The following is a 6000-nucleotide window of genomic DNA, read 5'->3' on the forward strand; positions in this document are numbered from 1 at the left end:
TGGATAGTTTTTATTATAAAACTTATGTACACATACCTTTTTGAAGAAGTTTACTTTGCGACATATTTTTCGTATGCAAAGTGCCCTCAGTGTCGTCAGCTATCTCGTAAAAATCCGGTGATCGCAATACGCATGGCTGTCCTTAAAATAAACTATTATCTGATTGTACATGTTAAACAAGTGCTCAAAATCCATGCTTTATTGTTGATTGTTGACAAACTGGTGACAATCGTTAAACTTCGGCTTCAAAACACGATCTTTAATTACCTGACATATTTTCACTGACCGATTGAAAAAAAATGACGATTATACGAAATTTATGCGAAAAAAAAATGATAAAATCGTGCACAGAAGACTAAGTTTATGATGTTTGTATGCATTGGTTCAAGAATTGGAATAACATTTTTTTTTCACCGGTCACTCGTTTCTTATGAATTTAATTGACACGAGAAACAATCACTATTCCTAATGACCATGATTTTAAAATGGAATAAAATATTATCTCTTCAAACTCATGCTCTGCAGTAATTGTTTTAAACTCGCGTCAGCTAATAGTTGTTTCTCGAAACTCATGTCTAGTTAAACATTTTCTTCCAAATTCATGTTCACTAAAAAAAATCTCGAAACTCATATCTTATAACAATTGTCCTCAATAATTCCCGTTCACTAGTAACTATCCTTTTTTAACTCATATGTAGTAGTCATTGTCCTCAAAAACACATATTTACCACTTATAATATTCTACCTAAACTCTTATTCACAAGTAATGCTGTCTCAAAACTCACGTCTACTAGTACGTTTAAGTCGACATGAATATCCAGTAGTTGTAAATGGATCACAATGTAAAACAAAATTACAGAACTACAAGGCAAGTTTAAATAGGGTGAAAAACTGCCATTCTACTCACTTAGTAGATGCATTTTCCGAGGACAACTCATGTTTGGCAGTAATTGTCTTTCGAAATTCTTGTTTACAAGTAGTTGTCTCTCCAAACTCATGTGTCGTATCAACTGTCTTTCGCAAATCCGGTTTTGTACTAATTGTCAATTCAAGCAACTGTTATATGTAACATGAAGGTAGTTATATCGTGCTTGTTTATATCAAAGTGTTAATTTTGTTGAAATGTAGTAAATAATAATTTCGTACTGATAAATACTGAGTGGAATTTATGAAATATATAAAAACAAAATCGACTAGGAGAGAATATTGTATCAATAAATTGATATCAAGTATTATACTGGCTTCTTTTTTATTCAAGAGAGGAAAGAATTCAAAACGTTTCGATATTCAACGAGTCGGAGAGTTAGAGCTAAGACAACAATACCCTGTCTCACATTAGGAGCATTAAAACATTGATAAAAGAAGAGAGACTATAATCCTATATAAATTAGCATGATTGTATCATTATGTCTGTCTCCTCTGCGATTTGAATGTCTGTTTGTATGATGATCACTTATTTCTAGGTCACCTGTTTATGTCTGAAAACTATTAATTAATATTAACAGGTGTTATTAAATATCTTATATTTGAAATCATTCAAAAAGAGGGACAAAAGACACCAAAGGGGCAGTCAAACTCATAAATCGAAAATAAACTGACAACGCCATGGCTAAAAAAGAAAACAGACAAACAGACAAACAATAGTACTCATGACACATATAGAAAACTAAAGAATAAACAACACGAACCCCACCTAAAAATAGGGGTGATCTCAGGTGCTCCGGAAGGGTAAGCAGATCCTGCTCCACATGTGGCACCCTTCGTGTAGCTTATGTGATAATAAATCCGGTAAATAGTCTAATTCGGTAGGTCATATTCATGAAAGGGAAGGGGATTTTATTTACGACGTAATGAACATATCCGATATCATTTGTGGAACGGTTATTCCACATCGGTCAACCAACTCGTGATGCCGTTCGTAAAATTTCGGAAGGGATGATTTCAACTTCACCATTTGGAACTCTTGGTTTAATAGTTTCCTTGTGAGCAACAACCCTCTATCAAGAAATGCATGATAGGAAATGCATGCACGGGTATATCGTATCACTTGAGAGATATATACCCCGTATGCAGGTGCTGCTGGAATGTTGCTACTTAGAAATGGAAAGTTCACAATTGTAAAGCTGAAATCATCTCTTTTAGGTAACAATATATTTCTATTGAAAAATTAATGCCGATTGCTTATGTGTTTATATGTAGTTCTACCTAAATTTAAAGTGAATGTTGTACTGCCTCCATTTGAACTTAAAACAGACAGATTTTTCACAGTCGCTATCAAGGCACTGTAAGTATTCATTTAATTGTAATGCCTCTTCCAAATATTTGTCGATAAGGATTTTCTCATCACTATAATAACAAAAGATTAACACACAATTATAAACCTTTATTCGAAAGAACAAGTTGCTAGCTGCCTCAATTTGTTTTAGTTTCCAAAATTCACATATCTGTGTATATTGAAGCGTGTGATATCTCATTAAAACTTATCAATTAAGGGTGTGTACCACGAGGTCATTTCTACTAAATCTATTTTTAATAATACACAATAGTTCTACTGTGGTAATTTACAGAGAAACAATATAAAACATTTGATGTTAAAGTAAAGCGCTTTTTTGTCATATCATATATAGAAAAAAAAAAGAATTACATGCTAGACGATATGCCAGCTGAGATCAGAAGACTAACTTGTCAAAAATATGTATATATATGTATCGATAAAGTCAAATGCATGTTCGAATGTGCAGAACGAGTGAGGGGAGCCTGAGAGTTTTGAAATAAATGTTTATCATTTAAATATTTTTTGAGAAAAAAAATCACGAACAATAACCCTTAAAATCTTATTTTATCTTACTATTTTCTTCACCTATCTGTACAACAAGAGACAAACATGTTTTAAGGCAGCATAATTAACTTAGGATATTGTCTCCTTTTGATCATTAATACAGTTTTCAAACAAACATGTTACTTTTGTTTAATATATCAAAACTCAGTGTATGTAAAGTGCGGATCCTAAAATATCATTTTCACTGTATATGCCAGAAATTTTTGATGTAGAATGATAAATAAACAGACGACTTTTTTTTTATTTTTGAAGAAAATGAAGAAAATTAGTTAAAAAGTATATGTTAAGAAACACATAATACTAATAAAACAAAGTAAGAAATGCGAACGGTTTTTTTTCGCGCCTAAATCCAAATAGCTGTGAAATATATACCAAAATAGGTGAATATTTAGGACATTTCACGAACAGATCGTGCAGTTGTTTTATAACTAACAGGTAAGATGTTGTTGCAGAAAAAATATTCATTTCAACACAATTATTAAAGTTGTATAACGTAGAATAGGTTTTGTCATTCAGTTTCTTTATATTGAACTGAATTCCACTATGATGCTTTCTTTATGCGAGTCATGTTTACTGTCGAATAATGATACTATTCTTTCATTTTCACTGTAGAGCGATTCATTAGTATTGTATATGCGGCGCATTTTCACTGTATGATATATTTAATTTTTTATCTATTACAGCGTATTTTTTTAAGCATGTAAAGCAAGACTTTAGTTAGCGTGCTTGCTTTGTTTTTTTTTTGTACAATCATTATGATAACACCCAATTTAATTCAAATATAATAATTATATAAATACAGGTTAAACTATGCCGATACATATTGTTTAAAGATGTCAATCTTATTTACAAAGTTTGTATAAACAATTATAAAAACTAAGCAATCAAGTCAACCAAAGTTTTGCTTTACATGCATTAGGAAATTAGCTGTAAAGCCTTAATTTAGCCGACTTGCTCAAACAATAGATAAAGTAAGAGACGGATTTGATAAAATTTAACTTACGGAGGAAAGTTTGGTTTTAAAACACTCTTACTAAATAAATTCAATAGAAATAACATTTATTTCAAATGTATTTCATTTTTAAAATTTCTTATGAATCGTATAGGGATCTTTATCCTTGTTTTTTTTTTATCCATTTCCATATCCTTGTTTTTTTTTTTTATCCATTTCCATGACACTTCACCACTAATTACGTACAGCTTGATAAAGATTGAATCGTTGGTTTTCCCGTTTAAAAGGTTTTACACTGGGGCCCTTTATAACTTGCTGTTCGGTGTGAGCCAAGACTCCATGTTGAAGACCGTATTTTGACGTACAAAGGTATACTTTTATAAATTGTGACTCGTTTTGAGGGTTGTCTCATTGTCACATATGACATCTTATCTATCTGTGGCTCAACCCGAAACGAGACGGGATAAAAAGGGATAAAAAAACACACTTTTTTAATATATTCATAATGGGCTTAATATGAGACAGAAAAGAGTAGAATAGGGGGTCGCGTTGGGGTATAAGCGTGACGTGGAATTGTCGATTTTTTTGTAAGCGTGACACGTGATAGTCAAATGATTGTGTCGTGAAAACGAGAAATAAAGTATAGCGGGACACGGAGAATTTAAAAAAATGAGAACTGCATAGTATAAGCGGGATACGGGAATCTGATAAAGCAGTAAGCGGGATCAGGGATCAGACTCCCCCTCCCCCCCCCCCCAATGAGACCCCAGAATGAGATATTTTTTTTATCTTCATCCTATTGTTACAGTCATGCCTTCAATAACAAATGTATCCCATGCATGCATTTTTATAGACAAAAGACCTTATGGATATTTGGGGTTCTTTGACATGCTGAATCTAACCTTGTATCCAGTTTGGGGATTTTTACCAAGTTACCGAAATAGCCCACATAGAGGTCCAAAGGGTCTAAGATCATCAAACATGAATTGTAGCATGCATGTTGTGTACAATTACCCAAATGTGCATTGTTTGACCTATGTGGTAGTATCCACTCGCGGATCTAGAAATTTTTATAAGTAGGGGTCCAATGACTACCTAAGAGGGGGCCCGCTCCAGTGATTCCATATAAAAGTAACCAAATGTTTTCCCAAAAAGGGGGCAACCCCCTGTCCCCCTAAATCCTCCTCTGGTATCGAGCTGTTCATTACGGATAATTTTTTTTTGTATCAAGGGTGCTCTACTTCACGTACCAATGCAAACAAAAAAGTTCGCCCACACCTTACATTTTATGTTTTAATGACTGTGGATAATTTATGTCACATACCGTTTCACCTTATACAGTTAAAATAATGCAAGCAACAATCGAGTCAAGAACATTTGCTCTACCAAAACTGTCTTTTGGAAATGGAAATTGAAGCAGTTGAGGGTACAACTGGGGAAAGTTAATCTTTTATAAGCTTTTCTGTCACCATTGCGTTTCAAGATGCATATTTCTCTGTTCGCAAGTGTATTTATTGCGTGGAAGATAACGTCCTCAAATGTACTCGTCTCTATTTTACACAGACTGCACTTAAACTCCGCAATATCAATCTTTGACTTCAAAAAAATACAGAAATATCTTTTAATTTTTTTTTAAATCAAGGAAAAACGTAATTTGAAGAATACAATATGACATTTTGAGAAGCGTTTTTTGTTACAAGTTTGAAAAGCTATATATTTGATAAAGAATGAATGAGGAGTTTGTATTTCAATTTGAAAATACATCTATCATAAGTTTTAAAGTCATCAACTAAGTTTTTTCATTTGTTTCAAGTGCATTTATCACATAATTCTACAATAAAAATTCCTCGCATCTTCGAAAATACCACATCAGAAATGACTGCACAAACAGTGATAATTCATCGCATCTATAGTTAAAATGGATCGCTTTCAAAAATAGATATGCTATATTATGTTGCTTTTATAACACTTATTTGAACTTTAATGCTATGTTTGTACATAATAAAGACATATCACAATGAAAATATGTAAAAACTTTCCTTCAAATCAATTAATTTGGTATTTTCAAAACGTAAACAAATACAGTTTTCCCATGATCCTTTATTCTACAATAGACATACCCGCTAATGACAGTGAAAATGAACTAGCTGGATTCGCACTTTATATACACTGAAAACTTATTAAGAGCAAATACAATTTTCCCCGCAAA

This window comes from Mytilus galloprovincialis, chromosome 3, assembly GCF_965363235.1.
Source record: "Mytilus galloprovincialis chromosome 3, xbMytGall1.hap1.1, whole genome shotgun sequence".
In the NCBI taxonomy this organism is placed as follows: domain Eukaryota; kingdom Metazoa; phylum Mollusca; class Bivalvia; order Mytilida; family Mytilidae; genus Mytilus; species Mytilus galloprovincialis.